Below are 25330 nucleotides of genomic sequence, written 5' to 3' on the forward strand. Positions count from 1 at the left end.
TCAGTTTTCTGCTCTAGTGATTGACAGTCTACCCTGTCCCCTTAGGCCCCTTGGTAGTTACAAGGACGATATTATGAACCTTCGGCTGAAATTTAAAAAATATATAAACTAAGAACTTGATTCAGGTTCACTTGATTCATTGGGTCAACAGTTTGAATTGTATTTGCAAGATGTTTCGCCAATTACTGTTTTCGAACTAGCATTACATTAATTAAGCTGAACGGTGAGACGAAATAAGCTACCACACTCTCCCCAAGAGTATTTGAGAAATAAAATGTTATTTCATCATCAGTAGTGCATTCAAATTTTTAAATGACTTTTCCGGGCATAAAAGAGCAACAATTTTTCTTCGATCAGACCAAAAAAGTAACACCAGACGACTTAAATCGATGTGGTGAATTGGAACTCCGGCGCAGAGAGAACTACTCTGACCGAATCAGTCTCTCAACGTCGCAGGAGTGCTTCACGCTGCATGGCTTCAGGAAGATGCAATTTTGTGGAACATTTCAAATTGGCTAATATCTAAGGATTACTGCATTAATGGCATGTCTCGGAGATGTTTTGCCTAACCGACACTTCTAATAGCTCGTGAGCAGAGGGATTCCAATATGCCTACGCTTATCATCGGGTTTCCATAGGGTCAAACCACAGGAGTGTACATAACACCCATGCCCGAGGATTGCCTGGCAACCGCTTACATCTACCATTAGGTCGGTTTAAAGCGGCCGGACTTATGAGGCGAGTGCGCTACCCACTAGACTAACCTGGCCGCCGCTTCATTACACAAAAAAAGTCTTAATATTAAACGCATTGCTCTTCTCCCCGTTTGTACATATCTTATTTTTAGCGTACTTAAGTTTTTAAGGCTTTCGAGATTTCTTTCTGGGTCACTGCAGCGCTAATGCAATTGAAATTTGTTCGACTGTCCCACAAAACGAAAAACACTAGAAGAAGCATATCCTATTTCAATTGGAGGAGATACACGGCCCAATTCGTGGACGCCTACAGTCACCTAACGACCCACGAAAAAAGTAGGGAGATGTGGGAGTGACAGTGAGGAGGGAGAAAGGGGGAGAACACGACGCGACTGATAAGGTGCGCGCGACCCATTCCTTCTTATTTGCCCTTATTGCAGCAGTGGCAGCCGCAGCGCGGGGAAAATAAATAAGGCAAGGAGAGCGAATCGGACCCGATGGAAAGCGAAAGACGTAGCACACACACACACACACACAAAACGGGCCCGAAGGGGGGGTCTATAAAAAGCTACCGAGGATGGGCGTGGGGGAAGTGCAGGGGCAGGGTAGAGGGTTTGGTAGCGCTTATTCCGGCTGCGGAAGGCGAGCGGACTGGCGCGCGCGCTCTCTCGCGCGCACACACACACAGCTGGAATAGGTTGGCAAGCCTCCAAGGGCAGACACGATGATCCCCCGCGAACTCACCAGGCGCGCTTTTCTCTCCCTCCCTTTCGAACGGCGAACTGGTGAACAGACATCCTCCTGACAAGTCACGTGGGGGAGGGATTTCGATAAAGATGGCGACGGCAATTAGAGGCGGCCGTTTGTGATTAAGATGGTTGGATTGGGAGGGAAGGGCGGTTGGGAGTCTGGGACGGCGTTCTTGAACTTCAAACTTGTCGTTCAAGAGCACTGCACATCGCCATTGGTCTCGTTTGCAAATCAGGGTCTGCCCATGCGAAACGGAAACGACACCAGAGCACGAAAACAGTAGCGAGAGAGAAAATCCCCTAAGTACGAGAAAATATTCGACCACGTCAGTGAAAAATGTCATGTCCTGATTTCAATTGTTTTGCTAAACGATTCCGCCCTTTTCTTAACATTAGAAATACGGAAACAGCAAAGCCGAAAAACTTTTGTTAGGCTTTGTTTAAGACTGAGGTGGTAGAGTGAATTGAAATAACTGGGTACAGTCGGACCATTTCTACCAAACAGCATATATTAGTGTGGAAAACTTAATTAAGAACACAGCTCACAACAATGGTGAGGAAAATCTCCCCGCCATAAAATGGGGGCTCCAGATCACCCAAAAACCTCACCCACGAGTCAGCTGCCTTAAGAAATGGGCACAGAAACCTTTTATAAGATTGATAATTTAGATAGTCACAATTTTTTCCTCTTCAGTCTTAACGCCTAGTTTCCGAGTCATGGGTTTCGAACTGTTAAACCACGTAACCCTTCTGCCGTAGGGGGTGGACCGAAGTTTATTACGTCACGAGCAATTTTCGTCGTCTTGCCACGGCGCTGCGTCGATCTTGCCGTGAAAAGTCTTTCCCGAAAGACTTCCCTCTCGAAGATATGTGATAACGTCATCTCCGAGAGAATAAAAGCTGCGATGTCATTCCCGAGATAACGGTACCTCTCTGATACTTACATTTGAATTTCATTAGTGAGCGATTGATTCTTGCAGAGATTTTTATCTAACGAATCCATCTCCGCAGAGGCGGTTAATTTGTCAATAAAACAATATCCCGAAGACATTCTAACAGGAAATTCGGGCCATTTGGAAATGATTATTCCTGTATTAACCAATCCACCATTTGAAGATAATTCCTGCAGATCAGTTAATGACTGCGACACCAACCTGATAAAAGACATTAAAACCCAGAAGGGTAATCTTAACGATTAGATTCAATCTCACTTTCCCGAACATTTTCATCTGCCCACATAAAGAAGTACTGTTTTAAAACGGCATTCTACAGGCTGAGCAGGGGAGCTAAGTGGATAGGGTACCGCTTCGGGCCCACAAATTAGGAGAATAACTCCATCATTTTTAACTGCAGCATAGCGAAAGCCCACAACCTAGATACATACATCACATTTGCGCTAAGCAGCATACAAACTAGCCAAGTTAAGCCATTCTATCGCACGAGGTTTCTTGAAACGCACTGAAGCCGCGAACTCCTTGAAACATTTTACTAGACTTAAAAAAAAAAATTTTCATCCAGCTTAGGACGTGCGTTGCAGCTACTATTAAGTTCGTCAATAAATTATAACAGCGAGAGGAATAACAATAGCAAGAAAATGGTTTATAATTATCAACAAATTTATGACATAACCACCGTTCAACACACCGTTTCCGAAAAAAAACGAAAATTTTACGACCGGATTGACCGAACCTCAGGGTCGGGTACGTCATTAGGATAAGCCTTTCTTTCTGGTAGGCGTCATATTCAGCTTAAATAAGCATCAAAGCCATCAAAATACCAGTCCACCATATTTTCCAACGCAAACTAATTTCCTGAGTACATACAGAAGTCGTAAGACGTTGAAGGCTCTGACAACGGGAGGAAGAATATTATGTACGCGGGGAGGAGGGAGAAAGCGTTGATGTAGACATTCCAGAGCTGGGTCTGGGTGTGAACGTACCTTAACCAATAAAAATGCACAATATAATACAGGAACCATCAAAAACTCACTATTCTCAGTTGCTGGCAATTACGATATGGAATGCATAAAGGTCCCACAAGAAAAGTAACCTGATTGTATTCTAAAGTAGGACATTCCCGTTCTTGACGATAATCAACACAAAGATAAGGAAGCCTTAAGTGAAGGTAAACCACATACCTATTCTAGCACATAAGTTCTACCAGCCTCGAATTCTGTCCAAACTCGCCAGGACTCACGATGGGAGATGACGGTACAATTGAGACAATAATGGACACAATGTCATTGGAAAACAATCGACCGAAAATTTTCGAAACTGCTTTTCACAAATTTATATGAGATACAAATGGCCCTAGGAAAGTGGCATGAAAATGAAGCTAATTTTAAAAACGCTTTCATAAAATTAACAGTCATTTTTCGTGAAACTTCCAAAGAATTCTTTTGAAAAACTCTCTGAAGGTACCGGCCCCTACACAGATTCAGTGATATTTCTAATTTAGGGGACTTTAGGTTCATAATGGATTGAAGTCGCTGATCTGCGTTTTTGATCGCATCCGGGCTGATTATTTGCACAAAACACGCCGCATTAAAACATGACCATGGCCCTCCATACTGAAATACCGCATAAAATAATCTGAACTTCGTACGTAAAAATTCGTAGTACACATTACGGCTATTGATCTTCCTACAGCTGAAGCATTGGTCAAAGTCTTCCATGCTAATTTAAGGTTTGATCACTATAATTTTAAGTGTCCAAAGTCAGACGAATCTGTTTGCTGCCAATGTGCTCTCACAACTCGAGACTCCCACTCATCAACTTTTCTTTGAGGCTGCCGATTGATGTTATCTTGATAATTACTTCGTATCCGTACAATATCAAAGCATTCAGCATTTTGGTATTAGCCAAATGACTCTGGATTTCACTCAGTGCGTCACGATGCAATCACAGAGAGAAATATACTTGCCAAGGAATTATAGAATGCAAATCTAAACAGAAAATATTAAAAAATACCCAAATACGAGATTCGGCAGAAATTAAATTATCAAGTTTATAAGTTGCGGAATGAGACAACTACAGAACATGGTGAAGGAGTTGCGTTTCAACTCACGATGACCCTCAGGCCATAATCATCGTCCGAATCCTATTTTGGGACCCAAGATGTACGTGCGCACTTCGTCATCCTTGAGCCGATCGCGCCCCACGAGTATCCCTCTAAAAGATTGGTAATCAAACCTCCTGGGCCCCATCGCGGGGACGCTACGGAGGACGAAGGCCTCGCGTCTTGGGTATCGCGTGCGCTCTGCCGACACTACCTCCCCAAACCTCCCTCAGTAACCGGTCCTCGACCCCTAGGGGGTAGACCCCCACTTTCAATCCCGAAGAATGGATGACCCAGAGGCCCTAAAGCCAAATGCCTCATCAATTAACATTTTTCCCCGTGCACCCAGCAGCATTAGGCAGTCTGGGAACTATTTTTTCACCACGATTTCACCCTGAGGAAGTCTGCCTCTGTTGCCGTGTTACACACTTAGCCACCACACCAAATCCTTGTTAGGGTCATTAGCAACAAATGAGCGAAAAACTGATTAACATCTGATACGCTAATAAACTAAGTGTTTATAACTTTTAAAATAAAAATACACATCAAAATAATATTGGCGCACACCTATAAAGTCCAAACAGAATTTTAAAAACAAATTACGCTTGAGCATGTTCATATATGATAGAAACATTTTCTCGTCACAAAACTGTCAGTCACGAGAAGGCTGAATAAGCAGGGCCAAATGGATGGGTTGAACCAGGACCTGCGCTCCATGGACCAACGTTTTTCACGACGCCAGAGTTTGGGGAATGGGCGGGGGCCGCCAACATTTGGGGCGAGTCATGCCACCGGGACCACCGCCGGCAGGGGGAGGGTATCACAACCTCCCAGGATGGAAAGGGCGCGGGGGTTTAGGCAGCGAGGGGGGATTGCTGCATGACGCATTATTGCGTGCGCGGGAAAGACTAGAGTGGATTACTTGACCGGGTATTAAAGGATCATGCCCTTATTAACACGTTGATTTCGTGGGGGGACGCACGCCACAAACTCGACGCACTTTTTCTCGCCGCAATTATAGGTCTAAGTTGGACTGTTTAATCGGCATATTTCAAGAATATCACGGCAAAAGGAATCTACGAAACCATTCCTAAACTAACATATCGTTTCACAGTTTAACCACTGTTTTTCACGGTCCGCTATGTATTATCTATCTCATAGTCGAGATCACATTTGGTCTACCCAGCGTCGAACAGCCTCGAAACATTTTTCCTCCACGAGGAAGACGGGACGTCGCGTTTAGGTCTTAACTCAGGAGACTGGTTAGCGCAGTGGCAAGTATACGTACTTTCCATCCGCTAGAGACCGGATTAGAACCCCTACGGTGACAAAAATGTTCATACTTAACCTGATCCTTACTTGGGTACCATGTGGAGAGCACTCCCAGCGAAGCATGCCGTTCGTCACATGGAACATTAAATAGTGGACTCCTTCGCGTATTTTGGTAACAGCAGTCTAATGAAGGCGTCGAGGTTTCTACCTATTCTCTGAAAAATCCTACCCTGACCAAATTACCCACCTATCCCTAACGTCACAAATTACCTCAGGTGTCGGCCGCCTCCATTAATAACAACTACTACAGCTAGCAATGGTGGTTAGGCGAAACTATCTAGGGAATTGCATTATTAGTCTCATTGATCCACGACAATTGCCTCATTGCGAAGATATAAATTCTTAAACAAAAAAATCAAGTCACCCGGAGTAAGGGCACTGTGTTCTTCAGAACTACAAAACTTTTTGTTTAATGTTTCAACATACCAGGAGTCAATAGAAACAAGCGCACATTCATGATTACATCGAAGGTGGGCTGGAAGAATAAAGAAGAGAGCGGAGAATTTGAGACCGATAAACGAAAAAATACAAAACCCTTGTTATTTGCGGTTGGGAAAATTCCAATTCAATCTTTCGGCATTCGATGCTCGTCATCAGGAAATTTGCTGCGTAATAATCAAACTGTAAGGATTTGACATCGTTCGACAAACTTACCCAATAACATATAATGAATCACCGATATTTCTCTGGAGAATAAATAATCGTACAATAGCATTATACAGATAGCTATTGTCAATTTACCGAGCAACTGCAATTGAGGAAAAAAAGTGCCAGCACGACCTCAATACTTCAGGCGGTATTCGAAGTAGTTGCAGTAATTGCGAGAGAGGGCCGACATCTACGGTAATTTGCATCATTAATGATAAGGGGTAGAATTTTCGAAGAATGGGGTAGCGGTGGAGCGAAACCGAGCATAGATTTTGGCCTACTCTTGACGAAAGTCACCAAGGGGTTCGCATTTTAACGTCCCTTCCGATGGAAGACTTACCCCACTAGAAGTGCTTTCTACGTAGCACCCAAGTAGAAATCGGGATAAGACCCATTACTACCATAGTTTGGATTTATATCCGGCCCCTCATGGTGGGAGGCGTGTATTAGCTATCGCAACAACCCGGTTCCCCGGGATCCGAATCCATGAATTTGACGTTACCCATTCATTTCACTATACCTTAGGAAAGACATGCTGCCAAAAACAACGAATGAAAAGTAGGGCCAATATTTCACTCAACATTAGGCCTTCGATCGTATTAACGATTTTACTTCTTGTAACTCCGCGAAAAATACAATAATTCTTATTAATCGTGAGTTCAGCCTATTAGAAGTCACGCAAATCATTATTTAAAGCTGAGTTGTTAAGTCCAGGGTCTCCTTAGAGATTATCGAAACAGAGAGTTAACCATTAATGCACTCTCGGACGCCTCCAATCAAGAAGTAAATTCAATGATCGTTCACAGAGATGACGAGTAGTGCATAAAAAATAACCTATAACAGGCACTTTCGTTAATTCAACCCATTTAATCACGCGATAGGAGGCAAGAAAGAAGACCTAATATATGTAACTGTGGAACACATCACTGGGCTTTCTCTAACTTTTTACCGGATTATCTTAAATATAAGACTGGATACCTACCGTACAACAAATCTATTCCTAATGAAAATGCACTTCAAGTCCAGATATGACCGTCAGAAATTTCAAAATATTTCAGTTTTAAATGATCACAGCAATTTATCAGGGATCGATAAGTCCAGAAATCCAGGATTCAATGTGGAATCGGAAGTCTACTTGCTATTCTATCAGAAAAAACTGAAGGAAGAAACAAATTGGACCAACTTGCAATTAAGCAAAGTAATATTGATATGAATTTTGTACGCCAGAAACAATGAGCGTTAGCTACCGTCCAGATAATGCAACATGGCGCGAAATGACGCACAACTGCCCCTCCAACAGACGGTTCACTTCCGCCCTCACCTGTTTTGAAAGCGACAATCCTTCGCCTCTCCGAATAGCGTAGGAAGCGGCACGAGCAGTTCCGGTTCATATGGCATGAGAGGACTGAATGACGCCAGCAGGTGGTGGCTCTGGGCCGATGTACGAAAGATGTGAAGGGAAGGGAGGGGGGCCCTTATTGGTGGCACGGCGTATGATAGACAAAAGCAAGTGGGAGTCATGCGAGATAGAGAAGGCGGGACACGACTCCTCATCGGCCCGTATGTCAGAGTGGGTGTTGTAAGCCACTTCGAGCCAAGAAACTCATTTGCTAAAATTTCTTAGACGGCAAGCGAGCACGCTCTTTTAGTAATGAAAGTTAATGAAAAACGAAATATTTTTATTAGAAAACTCGTATTAAATAAATCGTAAATTCGCTCAAGAATTTTACACTAGAATTTTACCACCTATGAGTATCATTATTGGTATTTTAAAGATTAGATATAATTTATGTATTCCCTAGAACATTACTACACATCATGATAATTCTTTCATACCATCGGATATTGTTTTCTACAACTTCGAAATAACCATTCTGAACTCTCCTGAAATCATTCCTCTGAACTGCCCTGGCATCTCACCATTATATGTTGGCCTTGACTACAATAATACATGGGAACTAAAAGAGGAGGAAACTTCGATTCTCTTCCCCGCTAGTCAATCAGAAATCGCTACCATACAGGAACGGAAAAAAACACGATTCTAATTATTTTGAAAAAAAAATTTCATTAAGGACAATGGATGACACTGGGCAACAAGACAGTAGAAAAACAATTCGTCTACGGGCGCCTACCTCATCAGTGACGGGGCAAAGAATAAAAAGTCGGGCTGTCCCTTGGGCACGTCAGTGCGACGGCTTCGGTTAGGCGCGAAGTGGACTGGATCGTTGGTGGATGGGAGGGCGATAAGGAATGGGGAAGGGGGCTGGAAACAGGTGTGAGACTTGGAGGCGGAGGGATAGGAAGACGAGCTTGGAGGGGGCGGGAGTCTGGAAGAAGGGGTGAAACTGCCACCGTTTGCGGGAGGGGTAATAGGAGCAGCAAGCAAATAAATGGCTGGGATGAGCTCGGTGGGTTACATAATGTGACGGCGGCCGTGTAATGGGAGCAAGGAGGGAAAATACCCCTGTCTCTCTCGATCCCTTGTGATCCATCACAAGGAGTTGTGGCGGTGGTGGTGGATCAAAGAGGGAAAGGCCCTGTCTAATGGGTGGCGATCGCGAGCGTCCAAAGATACCTACCTCCACCTGCCTGGAACAACAGAACCTCGTTATGCCCCACTCTGATAGTCTTCCGCATCGTCCAACCAGGAGCCTATTTCCGATACTATCAAACATTTTCCTTCCTTAAACCCTCAACTTTCATTTTCATAGCCAAAAATATTGACATTAGTTAATACTTGAACTGTTGACCGCCGAAATATCAATCCGAAACACGAGCTTTTTAAAGTTTTGCAGTAATATTTAAAATATCAAGCGTCAGTACTACCATATTACGACTTTTGGCACGGTAAATACGAGGCAAATATTAAACCATGTTTGGAGAATAGCGCCTTTTATTCCCTTCTACTCGTTTTCTAAGTCTAAATAGTTCCAACAAATTTTAATACATATTATTTGACTGGATTTAGCTTTCCTGTACTTTTCTGGTGGGATCGCCACAGCATTTGATCACGACACTCGTAAAATGGCAGACTAAGTGAAGACATCAAGGATGCAAGTCCAATATTTATTCACTAATAATTTTTAGTAGACGTCACAATCACATATTGGATCCGCGGCAATGTGACGGGAATTATACGGAAGCAACAGAAAATCTTATTCCACAAATAAGCTAGGACCGCAGGAGGTAATTGAAGATCTTAGGACTTAATTACGCATTTAAACAGGGATTTAAGAATCGGTAAATACTTGTTTCTTTTAAATTTAATTTCATCGTTATCGCTCGAAATGAAATCCATCGCATCAATACTGCAAACCCCAACTCCATTAAGTACGCACGAACAGACTTCAATTTATTATAAAAGCCAAAAGAAGAGTTAGTACTTCGCTGAAGTTATTTACAGCGAAGAATTACAGAGGCGCCAAATAGAGAAATTGGTAGATATTCCACAACCCTTAGGCACTCACTGCCTGCTTACACAAGACAATTACTTGCTGAAAAAGCCTAATAAAAGCAAAATTTTGGTATTAATAATAATGAACTGATACAAGCAGATAGATTTTCAAGGATTTCTTCTTGAACTGCAATTTCGAAATACGCATTTAAATGAGTTATGAACATCATTAGACGCATAATAATTAACAACAATACGATTTGGAGCCAACATAACGCTTAAATATGCATATAATGAAAATAAAAATATTCAAGATTGATTTCAATTACGGGATGATTAATTTTATTTATCTTTTATGATACAAGAACATTTTCATTTGCCCCTGACCATGATAAGCCCGTACTATTTGCACACACGATGTGATAAAATAGGAAAACATTTAAGATCAAAACAGGTAACGTAATATCCTTGTGATTTACGTCGGCTATGATTACCACATTTATTCAGTACTAAGACCTGTGTCCCTCGAGTGGTAAAGGCGACCCTAACGACGCTTGGCCCAACAAGAGCCACTCTCTTCGCATTCTTTGCCCTTCGCCGCACATAGCACGGAAGATGGAGCAAAAAATGTAGCCATATGTATTTGCAACAAATTGCAGAGCATCGTGCCACATGGTGGCCACGGTTGCTAAGAATTTCTTTGGACCCTCTACCCATTCCATATGGGAGGCATATCTCTACTGGTCCATCTTGCTCCGCCTTCATGTCAATTACAGCTGACAGTGGATTTTGCAAATAAACTAATTTAAATTACACAGGAATAATGAGGCAATAGTGTTCGAGGATGTATCGACTACGGCTTCCAGCTAGCTTCAGCCGACCCCAGCAGTAAAAAAACTACGGAGCTAAATACACACGCTTCTTATCCGGCCTCGGAGAACAACAGGTTCAGTTGTTTCGGAGACGTGACGTCAAATGGTTGAGACCTGAAGGATTAATCCTGAGCCCCTAAATTCGACCCGATCTACGGAAAACTCTTAAAGAAGTTACAGATTCATGCTGACTACAGGACTTAACCGATCATTCCTCTAAAAATCAGCGCATGGACGCAAATGTTCTTTAGTGGCAACATAAACACAGAAACGAAGACTAAAAAGCGTCCGAATAAATATTCCACAAATTAAAATAATAGATAAACGACAAATACGAGTAGTACAAAAAACAGCTGTTTTAATATTAAACTTCTTCGCTAAGTCTTACAGCACCTTCTAAATGAAACGGTAACAAGCAAAAAAGGAAAATTAAATAAATTTTATGCGGACAACCATAAGCGTATCACCATGCACAAAAAAGATGGAAATCACAAGAGTCACAAAATTATTGACTTGAATGCAAATTTTCAGAGAAAATGAATAGAAAACTAATTGATCGGATTTTTATTAGTCTGTGTACTACGCTTGCTATGCTAATAGAGATGGAAAACACTAGCGCAAGAACATATTGACTGCAAAATCACGCCCCTGATAAACAAACTGATACAATTAAAATGTGATTAGCACTGAGGGAGATACAGTAATTGTCTTTTAATGTCTAATCGCCCTACCTCGCGACGAAATATGAAGTACTTGTAAAATCATAATTGGAAAGAAGCAGATCAATCTTAAGATGACTGTTATCAGAAATGTTCAGATGATTCACGTGCCCCGTCACTAGCATAATCCACCTTCCTTACATGGCTATCTGAAACGACTTCCTCATTTATGTATAACGAAGTGATCTATTGAGTCGCAGATGAAAATGAAATAATTCAAATGGGAATCTTCCCCCTTGGCGTCATCGTAATAGAAAACGAGAATGGCAGCACGGGCGCTTCACATCCACTACATTTTAATATCGGCGGCCCAAAAAAAACAGATGTACGAAGAAACGACATTCGATTGGACGTTACACAGAAGAAACCCCCAAACCAAATGAAATCCTTTTTATGTGTAGCAAATGAACCTGCGGGATTCTAATAGGGTGGGGGAATGATAAGAGCAAAAAATGGATCAAAGACGGATAGTGGGCAGGCATAAGAGAAAGGGGGCATTCACAAAAGACTTAGGGTCCACGAGATGGGAGGGAGGTGGCCGCAATGGTGGGCAACTTCCTGCTTGGCCCGTGCGGACGGGGGCTGGCCGGGGCAGCTGAAGTCGGCGGCCGCATTGGGAGCAGCAGATGGAATAACCGGAGGCAGAGGGGCGGGAGAGGGAGGTGGGGGGTCGTGCCTGCGTGGAAGCCCGTGAGGAAATGGGAGTAGCGATGGGAGGAGGGCGGTGCGTGATGGGTGGTATGGGAGAGTGAGAGACCCAGATTAGAACATCCTCTTGGGCAGAGGAATGGAACATAAACACTCGGCAGCCATTGGGGATGGATGCATACATGACGATGGGAGGCATTCCAATCGCCGCAAAAACTAAACGCCCGCACCGAGAGTCAAACCTGGGAAGAAAACAGCCACAGAGATGCCGGGCGCGTGAAGCGGACCATGGAGATCAACACCATCTTGATATTCGAGTGAATATGACTATAAAAAACATGCTGAGCATTTTTTCACACGTATGATTAGTAATCAATGCAACATACGATTGTTGTACTAAAGTAGGCTGGGCCAGTTCCATCTCTAGAGAGAGAAAAGACCACTGTCAAGGTCTACTGTAATGTTCCCCTAATTATTATCCTTCCCCATTTCCTTGATTCGGAGGGCGCGCCATCAAGCCTTGAGCCTGATAGAAGTACCACGACACTCGTGCAATGTAGGAGGGGGTACTGCATTACAGTAAGGAGTTTGGTAGAACTACGATGGAAGATGAAACATACGCGGCACTACAATTAGGGTGTTTACTTCATCCTTGCCTACATATTTAGGACATAAAAGGATCCTTATGCCAACTAGGCAGAAGGATCGGCCTCTATTATTACGTTACGTACGGTATTACGTTCTTGGCCTCAGGAATTCAATACTACAATATCACACCAATTATACCCTATCGAGAAACCAGCAAAATTGCCAAAAAAAAGTGTGAAAATGAATGGAACGAAGGAGTATTATCGATTATGATTGGTCTAAACCAGGGGCCTCCAAAATTTTAGCCGTGAGGGTCACATTAGGTACTTAAGCACTGTTCAACGCTGCTGTTCTCTTAATTGCGAAAAGGGTTTGCTATTTGATAACGATATTTCTAATTTACTCCTAAAACTTTCATGAGAATAATATTACAGAATGCTTGATGATTTGCAATAATCGATTTCAGGTTACTATAAGTGTTTTCCCCAGCATATGCGATGAGAAACACCATCAATATGAAGCGTCACAATATATAAATCAACGATTGACTGGAAAATGATTAAATATCATGCCATGGGTGTCTGTTAGCCTACAGGATTACAGGCGGTGAATCCAAGAATTAAATAAAGTTCATAGCGTAGTATGTGGTTAAGTTGCAACAATAAAATTGCCCGGCAGAAATTACAACAGTTTAATGCAATCCTTAAATGTTAATTAACATAAAGACTGGGTTAACTGAAGCGCCTATTGCATCTGCATTGTACATATTTTTCGGAAGACAAGTTAAATTTCCCATACACTATTAATGGTCAATCGCTGCGATAATAATAACCTTATTACTCGTGGAGGAATCGTTTTTCTTGTTTTAGAGAAAATTATTCCATCACAACGTTCATTTCATCTTAGAGGGATGGCAGGTTTCAAGCAAGAGTTTAAAAGAGTTGAAGCAATAAATTCTGCACAAAGTCTAATTGATAGGTAAATCATTAAATAGAATTAACGAAATAGTATTTATGAAGTTATGAAAGGAATAACAACTTTCCAATAATACAACCTACCCATTTTGTTAGGGTAATATGAAAAACTCGGCATTTATTAACAATTTATGCTCACTATAATGCTATGCTATTTTTTATTTTATCAATTTGTCGCCCCGTGTTAGCTTAAGGCAGAGAGAGTTCGGTGGTTGATTTTTCAGATAGCAGATTTTTTTCGCGTATCGGACCTTACTGGGAAACCGTGGTCACCAGAGAGTGATCAAATAGCGAAGATTAGCGAAGGAAGGAAAAAATTTTCCCAGCTGGTCTCTTTCGGAGAAACGACTTTTTTGATGAAATAAAATTAAAAATCCCTTCCTTGATGCAAGAATATCAAACACACCGTAGAGCTTAGAGATAGGCGAGCTCCGTATCCCACTATCAAAGTAACTCTCGAGTTGATCGCGGTGATGCAACCAACTTATTATTTGAGGGCCAAGAAGCAAAGGATGTTATTTTAGATGGACTGTTTCATATCACTCTTAAAGAAAAAATAAGAACTTATTTTGGTTTCTCACTTATAATGTTTGTCACTTCCACCAACATGTAACGATTCACAAGGATATGTCCTGCGAGTCTAACTCTGCACCGAATAATTCCACTTACGCGCGATACATTCCTCCGATCAAGGGTTAAGTGAAAGATCTGCATACACTAAAACTTTCATTGCGTTCTAGGGAAGCAACGGAACCAAAAGACTCATTACTCCGAAAGTTATCGACTACAGCGACGCTTTTCTCGTCAACCGCTCAGTTAGCCCCTTCGTCGCCTTTCCGTTAACACGACCGCGAATTAAAGAGCAGCAAATACCATTCCGATCTCGGTACAACTCGAAGGCTGAAGAGGAACCCTCCCGCCCACGCACATTGAGATTCTGGGGCGGAAAATAAGACCCTTGGAATGGAGATGACAAATAAATAGCAGTGTCCTTCTTTTTTCCGGAGTGAGCGAGGGAGAGGGGTGGAAGCCATTTCCGACCGAAGAAGTCGAATATGGGATATTATGGGCGTCGGCATCGACGTGGTGGACTGAAGGTTAAAGGGGGTGGAGGAAGCCTCGCTGTGAAAAAGGATGGGGGACGAGAACGCTATGAGAGATGGACAATCCAACTTATGCCACGGGAAATTAATCTGAGGACCATGGAAAGAATCGGAAGAGCTAAAAAAGAAACTCATTCCTCGAAAAGAATTTCCTAATATATTTACACGAAATACAAAAATATTGGAGGGGCTTCCGGAAGAGGCATTACAATGGACGAAATATTTCCCGGAGAACCTTATGTACTTAAAAATGGTTCTTTGAAGAAGCAAAGTGGACGCGAGAGTTTTTCAACAACTCCTACAATGTTTTACACCGAAATTCGTAACAGCACGAATTTATTTCGTCCTTACATTTAAAGATAGAACCATTTTTGGAAATGGTCGCGAACTGGTTTTTACATCATGTGGCTAAAACCACATACAACAGCAAGTAAATTTCAGTGGGCAATTTTTAACGTAAAATTAAAAGGAATAATGCTCAAAAAACACCATTAGTATTTCCTTGGTTTCGTCAGCCACGTTTAATTGAAAACTTTCACGGGATTTAAGAAAAAGTTTTCATTTCTCCGCGATTTTCTGAAAGTAGTAACGATGTGAAGAGGGTTAACGGAATAGCACCAGAAAATGCAGGCGACTGGCTGATTCCAAACATGACTCTCACAATCCGAAAAAATACAGAAAAGACCTCCACGGAGGCAATGAACTACCCAGTAAGTTGTGGAATGAAAGAACGTCCAGTTGTGCCGACGTGAAACAACTCGTTTGCTACTTCTAAGGGGTTCAAACACCAAACCGGATGCTCAAACCTTACCGTATGAAAGCTTGCCTCTGATTAAAAGGCTTAGCTCCGCATTAGTAGTTGTCTCATAGGTCTGCCCTTACATCGTATAAGAATTCTGGAGTTTTGAAGAGCTGGAAGATGACCGTAAATACGCCTCTAGAAAAGTTGATAAACGTCCCATATTTTTTTAACTTCGAACTGTTGCTACTCCATATGATTCTATCTACCAAATAAGTCTATTTTTTCGATTTTAACTGCTTTTTTAAGCATATAACATTTAATCTCTGTCGTAATCTTAATCTTTTATCAATATCACTAAACATTTGCTTACAGGCTACCAAGTACATTACGCACCATTAAGATGTACATATTTTCTTTTTCATACAGTGACAAAACCAGTTCCACCTATTTGATTAGTAATAAGCGTAGTGTAAACGCTTGATTAATACAATTCTTTCCATACTGTTTTATTTAAGTCGCATATTTTCCAAATCCCCTGCAGAGGTCGTTGACAACTTCTTGAAGCTCCTACACCAAGCCATTACTAATGATTAAATTCACGTAACTATTCTTGACCTTCATTCGGTAATATATCATTCGTTTCAGTGATGTGGTGTGATGCTTCTCATTTTGTGGGGCCTACCTGAGAAAAACCGTAAAAAAATTACGAACCACAAGATTGGAAAATGAAAAGACCAAGCAAAGTTATTTATACAAGCGAATGGCTCATTATAAATGTGATAAATGCATCAATATCAATGCATCCTCAAATACATCGCTCGTCCAAAAAATCTGAAATGCAACCAAAAATTAAACTGGCAAATGGCAATAGCCCTCATCCATTTCATTTATCAAAATTTCAGGTACTGTCTTAACTCCATAATGACTGCATTTCAGACAACGAATCCGTGGTACGACGGGTAAACTGACAAAAGAAATATCAATTTAGAAAACAAAAAAGCGAAGCTTAATATTTCACCTGCGTAAAATTCTTAAAAATTACGACACATAGAAAAAATAAACAGAGACTTTAGTCATGAAAACTATCCATTTTTTCTCACTTGAGGGGCAGGAAACATGAATGCTTTTGCTTTCAGATAAACATGGGTATTCTAAAATTATCATTCAACACATTTTCAAGTTAAAGTCTTGTATTCCATGGCATCCTCAGGTCAATGAACTCAATGGTGATACTATTAATTTCAAGGTTAGCAGACCCTGGTTTAGGTACTTAAAAACATAGTTAAGATCAGGGATAATTCAACATAGATTGGATTGATTAAAATCGAAGGTTAGACAACGTACTTAAAATATTCATTAAAGGGCGGTCTAATTAATTCATGATATAACTGGAATGGGCATAGAGAAAAAGAAGGGAAAGATTTTTACACACATAAGAAATGCAATTCAAGCACTGATACCCGCATAAACCTCGAGACGAAGCGGATGAGGATACAGCTCAGGGCGGGAGGGAGGGAAAAGACAAGGGAGGTGACGGAGGGCGGGAAACGCCGGTAATCGATGCGGAGGGCGGAGGGAGACGGAGGGGAGCCAACACGCCGATAATGCCAGAGCCATTTTCACCTCGGCGTCACACAACCACCGGCCACGGCTACGCACGCCACATTGAAAACGAGAGGAAAACCCAGCGAGCGAATGCGCCGGCTCCATGCGGACTGGGGACGCTCGGTCGACGGGCTGGACCAAGCCGATATAAAAGAGCAGCAGCGACGATTGTTGCTCACTCGGTCGATGGCCAAACGAAATTTAACACTACTAGTGGTGGGGGGCTGCGGGGTGGGAGACGGACGTCACGGGAGTGCGGGGAAAGGAAGAAGGGGAAGGATTTCTGCGATGCGCCCGTAATTCGCCACTGGCGCCGACACACCTGCGTGGCGGCGAGGGGTACGCAGGGAGCAATGGAAGGGGAGGGCCGTCGCCTAGATGGGGGGGGGGGCCCTCAAGAGGGAGAAAGACTGATTACGCGAATATGATCGCGCATATTGGAAGTGAAACCCAGCAAGTGCGAATTAAAAAAAATAACGACCTCCAACTGATAGAAGATTGGCGGATGATAGTGAGACCTGGCGTGGACATATCACATCGATGGGAAACGATTCGGTCGTCGAACTCGACGATAAAACGAGAGATCTATCTCCGCGTCGGGCCAACTAGCGGAAACAAGTCCCTGGCTCACGACCAACTACCATACCCGTCGAGAATCGAACAGGGACCCCTCATGCTCGGGGAGACCCGAGCGAAACCCTTCGATCGGGAGCCGAAATCCACATATGGGAGGGGGAGTGGCTTGGATGGTGGCGAAAGAGTTCGGGTTTTTTGTCTCAAGCGTAAAGGGGAGTGCAGTGCAGCCGGTGGAAGACTGAAGCGAAGAGACGCCCATCAAGGAGGCGGACTGCCATCCCTCAACACCGCGAGAGGAGAAAAGAAGGTGCGCGGCCGAAAGTGCCTGTTGCTGGCGCCTGCCGCGAAGAGGACCGAGGCGGGGTACCGGAAGATGGGAAGTTGTCTAGCTGTTTTCAACCCTTCGCCCTAAAAGAGGGTAGGGTCGCATCCCACGCCGCCTCCCCCGCCATCCTCGGTATACGCTCCTGAGGCCTGCCATTCGGGGATCTTCATTTGCCTTTGGGCAATCAAATCTCAAATCAAACCACGAAATGCTAATTCCATGTCTTAAAAATAGGTGCTTCTGTCGTTCAATGACCCCCAACCTCTCAGTTCACGGTCTTTTTCCTTCGTTGTTGTCGGAGAGAAAGGAGGCGACAGTAACTACCATAATAGCATTTATCATGAGCCACATACACGCAACTCTCATGGTCAGACGGCGTGCGTCTATTAAACATTCGGGGTACATTTACCCCATATTAATACTCTTACAAGCGAATCAATCTATTTTATTCACTTAAGATCCACTAGCTTTCATTGAATTATCCATAAAAAACCATCCTAGCCGCGTCGGTTAGTACAAAATTGCTGGTGACGGTTCAGCTACAACACCAAGCGAATAACTCCTAAATTCTAAGTCATTTTTGTTGCTCTTTATTTCCGTGGAGATTTACTTCTACGGCCGTAAGCGACAAAATTAGGCAACTTATAGAAAATTGATGCCTATAAAGTTAAGCCAGAATGAGAACGGCTTTCGAAAAGCCGGCGATTACCTCATTTCCAACATTTTTACACCTTGTCGATAGTAATATCTGTAAAACGGGCACTACTAAATCTATGGATGTTGCCTCTTCCTGTGCCCGGTATGAAACACAAGCAAACTCAATATCTACAATAATACACTACACTACATCACAAAAACCAAACGCTTAGCACGATCTCCGATGTAGAGAACGAATTCTGTTTTAATACAAGTGCTAACGCAACTCAAAGAGGTTTCAATTTGAATGTCACAATGAAAGAAAGAACCTGCCACAATATTTATTGCGCAAGTCATTAAGGAAAGAAATAATTGTGAAATAATGAATTTAGTATTCGCAATATTTTACTACCCGACAGTCAAACAGGGCACCTAGAGGGAAACACCAACGAGAATGACAGATATTCGATAATTTTCGGAAAAAAAACAGGTGAAATGACTGGATCACTGAATTCAGTGTCCCAGCCAATATCACCTCGAAATGACAACCCGCCGCTATGGAATACAATTTTATTGAAACACGACAATACCGTGGAAAAATTCAATTTAAAAAAATTCGCTTATGAATAACCCCAGGATCGATGAAACATATTCGTGGGCATGTAGGTGAAACCGCTGCGTCATTAGGCAGCGTGCATCGAACGCACGTATGTACTCTCGCGAACGGCGTGGACCATGAAATACCAAGGTTTTCGGAAGAGGGCGACGGATCGAAGTCGGGAGGGAGGTGGGGGAGAAAAGGGAACGCATAGGGAAGAGAACGGCGTTGGGAACAGTCTCCGCCGAAGTGGCGCTGCTGCCCTCGTCGGGGCGGGCTACTGGGCCATCTACCCTCGGCCTCCTCCCCATCCCGCCGACGCCCCCACCCTCCGTCGTCCAGGCAACCCTTCCGCCCCGCCCCCTTCGGCACGGCGCGGGACTTCGATCACCTTGCGCAGTTATGGGCGACGACCGCCGCCGCTCCGTGCCACGGGCCTCAAAGGCAGCGGCGGGGGCGGGGGAGGGTGGGGGCGCCAGAGTGGAACCGCAGGGGGGAAAGGGGGAGCGCGGCGGATCTGAGATCGCGACGGGAATGCAAACAGGGCCGAGGGGATGGCCGCTCCTGGAGAAAATAACAATGGGCAGGGTGAAAGGAGGGAGAAATAAGCATCCGCCAAAACGGTGCCGTCTGAAAAGGAGAAATAATCCTCCAAGATCTTGATCAACCCCGCACACATCAAACAGCATGGATGACCAGAAAAAAAGTTCTTGGGCCTCTTCTTCAATTTCGTTCTCTACCAACCACGGTACTTATGGCCACATAAAATTCAATTTTAGCACATGGAGAAAGCGAATATATACTCAACATTATTTTTTCAATTTCCTAGAAATCATTCATCCGAAGCTCTACCAATTTTGGTTGACTCGGAAACAAACTACAAACCTACTACTTCCCAAAAATAATAAGAGAGAGGAAGAGAAATTAATACTTTTTTTCTTATCTCTAAGGCCTGAAAGATTCAATAATAACTCGGGCGAATTAATTTAAATGTGGGCACAACTTTGTGCTCATGTGTGCCTCGCTCATTAATGTCAGGCAATTATGAATCTCAAAATTATTACGGTGGAAATTTTGGCATGACGCTTACAGAAGGGGGTGTTGCAGGGGCTTTAGCCACTGTGGGAGGGTTTACTCAATTTCGGCACGCAGCAGTGATCTTGTGTGTGTTGGTGGTCGGCCCTCCACGCAGACTCATCAGTGGAACTCCCGAGGGAAGCATGGGAAGAGAACCTGGCTCCTTCTCGAGCGTCGTGATTGGATCAAGGGCCAAGTGCGGCACGTACGCCAGCCGTCGCAAGGGGCGTTAATCGGAGTTACACACTAGGATCAGGATAAGGGGTCTTTCACAAATAGCGGTTCTATGAAAGAAACTGGGTTTTCTTCCTCCTTTTTCGAAGGATACAATAAAGCAATAACACCGTTAATAGTCTCCAGATTCACTCCCCGTACATTGGATTCCAGCCTTTGGAGGGTATTACCGGGAAGGAAAACGCGTCGAATGTGAGTCAGGCGGTGGTAACATAGCGGGATGACGATAGCTAGTGCACAGGGTGACATCATTATAGAATTAAATGCTCGCATCAAGATTCTGACATTAGTATCTCACGGGATAAGAACGAGGCGGAGTGGAAAAATAAATCGGCACCCAGGTCACGATTTTTGGGATGCTGCGGGCCAACCACTGCTCAGGCATTTTTAAAGGGCACGCTTTTACTACCCCGCTCCGGATTTGGCAGCTCGTGACGAAACTGCCTCGTTCAATTTCGGGAAACGAGGCGTATGTGGATCCGACAATAGAATTAGAATATGAGGGATTGAGCGAGGCTGCGGAAAGGAGGGGTAGAAGGAGGTAAAATGGAAGGGTAGGAGGGTACGCCGACACTACCCACGAGAAGAAACATCTCTACCGAGTATCGATTTTCTAAATTGCGACTAATAACGATCAATTGAACATCGAAGACGATCACTCATTCTTATTAGCGATCAATTCCTCACAAAGCCCCCGCCATTACAACGATAGCAGTCGGTTGCATCCGAATTTTGGATTCACCGTCGAAGAGGGGGGAGGGAGGGAAGTACGGTTTTCCGATTTCATCATCCAATTCTTAAAAGCGCCCTGTACATTGGACCAAAACTTAAAAAAAATGAACAAAAATGACAAAGCCAGAAATGTCGATCGAACTCCCGCCACAAGCAACAGCCGCTCGGGTTCCTGGGTTGCTCGGAGTGGTTGCAAAGTGTTCTAAAACCTCGTCAATTTTGGCACAGGTCTACGCACTTCAACAGAATTCTTCAGAATATCGACTTGCAAATGCTACGGATTACATGAACGCAGAATCCGTTAATAAATTGACGGTTTAAAAAATTAGAAGACGTATGTATAGGAGGAAATCTCTTGAATAGACGCTTGATCCAACCGAAATATTCCGCCACCAATTTTGTAATCGAGAAATTATAATAATCCCCTCTCATCCAAAATAAAATAACTTAGTATTTATCAAACTTTAATTTTTCATCAGTTCTCCCAGGGAAAAAATGTAAGTATTCATTCGACTTCAATTTCCCTCTCATTTCATGAAGCAGTTTCAAATGGCTGGCCACCATTACTCTGGTAACACAGACTTAGCCGGCATAAAAATTCCTGATAACATAATGTTCAACGTCTACAGGAAGAAAAAATTGAAAAAGTATTCATCGCGAGCTATTCGTATTTTCCATTTTTATGCTACAGGTAGATGAAATCGATGTGGGGGAAGGCTCTCCTAACACTACAAAAAAACTGAACATTACAACCATAGGTGGAGCTTCATTTTAAGTATACAAGTGAACTCCACCCAATCAAAATTCGCTAACGCTTTACTCCAAGCGTCTTCGGCTCACGCAAAGTCACTAATTACGGCGCTAAACATCCAGAATGACAAAATTTACGATAAGAGACAAATGAAAGGGAAAACGACAGAGATGCCGGCAAACACTTTTCGTGGCGACTTCCGAATAACTACAGTTTCACTCCAGTGTAATGAGCAAATTTCATAGGGAATAAACGCCGGTGATGGTTATTTGATAGGGAAAACATAGAACTCCTACCGATTCACCTGCACTTTAGGTCGATGCAATCGAGAAACAACTCTCGTCCAGTAAAATATGGCGCCGCCCCGGCGGCCACACATTAATACAGCGTTCACTTCACAAACGGATGCCGCTCGATAAGAGAAATGAAACTAGTAGCGTGGGTGGAGGAAGAAAGGTAAATTGGAAAAGGGGGAATAAATATCCTGGGACTTACTTCACGATACACCAACAGATCCTTTCATCACCAGCCTAGGCACAGCAACAACACTACAACTCGCACAAGAACACACTGTCCCACACACTATTTAAGTCCTCGCGATGTGGATTCCGTCGTTAAAGCATGGCGGAAATATATATTCCTGGGCTAGAAAACTAGTGAAGGAATTAACAAGCGATTATCCGCCTCCTTGCAGCAAACGACTCCCTTCCCGGCTCCTCTTCGCTGGGCTCTGCCGCCGCCCGCCTATGCCAGACACGCCACACCCTTGCTCCTCCTCCTCCCTTCCCTCTCTCAGCCAAACCCCCACTCTCTCCTCCGCTCTCCCCAAAGAATAAAGAGAACAGAGAGGAAACTCAATGTTAAAAGGCGTGAGCTGGTGACGTCATAGCCGGCGAATGCTTACTAGCGCCGCCAACGGCGTTCCCATGTGCAATGGCTCCCATTTCAAAAGGAAATGTGATCCAGAGGAATACCCGATCTCCATGACTCCCACTGAAGGCAAAATAAAATAAATCAACCAAGAAAATGAAACACCGAAAAAGGACCCACGGATTTTCTGAGTATTAACGCAACCGCTCCAAATTTCACCGAGCAAGCCAATGAAAGTTCTAACAAAAAGGTTCAATAAAAGTAGCCGCTCGGAATTACAGAAAAGTCAGGAATGTCGAAGCAAACGCTCAAAAGATTCGGCGGAAATGTAATTAGTCGTATTTCCCTTCAGCAATTCCAACCCTTAACTTCACCGTCTTTCCAAGTGATGCAATAGTGTTTGTCTATGTCCCGTTGACACCCAACTCATGCAAAATTTACACCAGCCAACAATACATTTTTATCTGTTCTGAGACGCGAAGTTTCTGTCGGAAGTCGGATTCCCCAAGGGTACTACAGTTTACAGATGGCTACATTGGCCGAAGGAAATTTTTTAACTGCAATAAAACTTCGATATTGACGAAAAATATGGTTTGGTTTGAGTATTTCAGGAATAACTACGAAAAAGGCAAAAAAGTGAATAGTTACTACCGATTCACGACCAAAAAAGCTGACTTTTGGAGCCCTAAAAACTAGGAACTCTTAGCACGCTCCTATGCTCAACTGAGCTACTGCACTCATCAAATCACGACGGAGGACAACAGTCCCCCTTTACGTAGACGAAACCTTGTACCCCTTCTCATTTCATTTTAGTCTCTCGTCGTTCCGCACTCAAAATCCGTGCATCAGAATATTTACCCATTTTCCATACTTCACGGAACCTGGGCCTTAATGCATCACGGGCACTTAAATTTTCACGTCGACAATTTCATATGCTAAACACTTTCACGGGTGACGCTAAGAAATACTAAGTTCAAATTTGAAAATTCAAAACGCAGTCGTCGAATGTATATTAGGAATATTATATAGTTAAACTTGCTCATCCAATCACGTCCCGGCGATTATAGCGAATAAGCAGAAGGATGAACTTGCTAGGTCACTCAGATATGTTTTAGGAGTCTTGCTTGCCTTGAATTTTGTGATTTTCCTACAGTCTCAATTAATATCCACCCCTTGCTTTCGGTAATGACCAACTTCTGAACTAGTAGGTATCTGACGCGATTTTTTTAGTGTTCACTTCATGACGTCAAGGATTCACATTTACAACACGGCCTTGTATTTTTGAAGGATATCTGCATTTGATAACGAGCTAAATTATCTCTAAAAAAAAAGAGCACTGTGAAGAAACGAAAAACTTCACGTACACTTATGAATTCAATCAGTAACTTGAGAGGCACTACTATGGCCTCTAAACCGGAAAATGTAATGAAAACAAATAAAATCTAGTATGTCTTTGCCTGAACTAAGAACCGGTAGCAGATGCAACTAGGTCTGGAGCAGAGCCCCCGGACCACTTATCGTATCGGCAGGTCGTTTGATACAGCCCTCAGCATTCGCCAGCTTTACTCATCGGGTAAATTTTTGAGCTTCAGAATTTGCTAGAACATCGGGATAACAGCTGGCTTTTCTAAACGGAATGTGTGATTTTTTACCAGGTTATTTCAACCCTCACCTATCCAATCAACAATCATACCTTGCGATTCCGGTTCAAACATTTACGGATAACTACAAAAGATCAAGGTTGTACTGGAATCCCGAAAAACTGCACAAGTTAGACGAATCTGAAAGCCGGTAAAAGGGTACCGACGATTAAAGTTGTTACCAATATTAACGTTTATAATTTCAATAGCAATTTAAATTCAATAACAAAAGAGGCTGCCTTTGTTAACCCAAGAAATGAAGGGATCGAATGAAGCTACTCAATTTGTTGAAATGAAGAGATATTGCAAAACCGATAAGAATGCATCGCCCTGAAAGAATAAAAATCAGGCAAGAGGTAATTATTATAGCATTTTACTTCTGAAAGTTTTACTCTACTTATTTAAGCATTATGGGGGACATACCTGCAATGGGCCCGAATACAGTGAATATAGAGACTATTTGCAAGTATTTTTCAAGATGTGCGATAGGCGGAACGGCGAATATGGAAAAAATATCAACAAGATAAAGCTAAGGAGTTGATAAGGGAACACCTTATCCACAAAAATCGCATTACTACTGATAAATTACATTACACAAGATACTGGAAACCTAAGATAAAGGGAATGCGTTAGAGTTTAAGAGGTAGCAAGATTTAACCGTATGAAAAGAAGTATAAAGAGATTAGATCATTTCCCTTTTCACAATTTTCCACATTTAACAACTCCTGAAGTAAAACATGCATATTATGTTTGTAAGATAATAAC

At 42.9% G+C, this 25330-nt stretch overlaps 1 protein-coding gene across 3 annotated transcripts in view; it reads right to left on the reverse strand.

Moving 5' to 3' along the window:
- Window positions 1-25330, reverse strand: part of Gbeta13F (guanine nucleotide-binding protein subunit beta-1) — a 92231-nt gene that overhangs the window by 56391 nt on the left and 10510 nt on the right. For 2 of the 3 annotated variants that reach the window (XM_071598527.1, XM_071598524.1), the window contains exon 1: window positions 22551-22826. The exons of the other annotated variant lie outside the window; for it this stretch is intronic. The gene's annotated coding sequence lies outside the window, so the exon portion shown is untranslated. Of the gene's footprint in view, window positions 1-22550; window positions 22827-25330 lie in introns of those variants that run through there. 3 annotated transcript variants of the gene reach the window in all.

This window comes from Hetaerina americana, unplaced genomic scaffold, assembly GCF_022747635.1.
Source record: "Hetaerina americana unplaced genomic scaffold, ioHetAmer1.1.p SCAF_10, whole genome shotgun sequence".
NCBI lineage: Eukaryota > Metazoa > Arthropoda > Insecta > Odonata > Calopterygidae > Hetaerina > Hetaerina americana.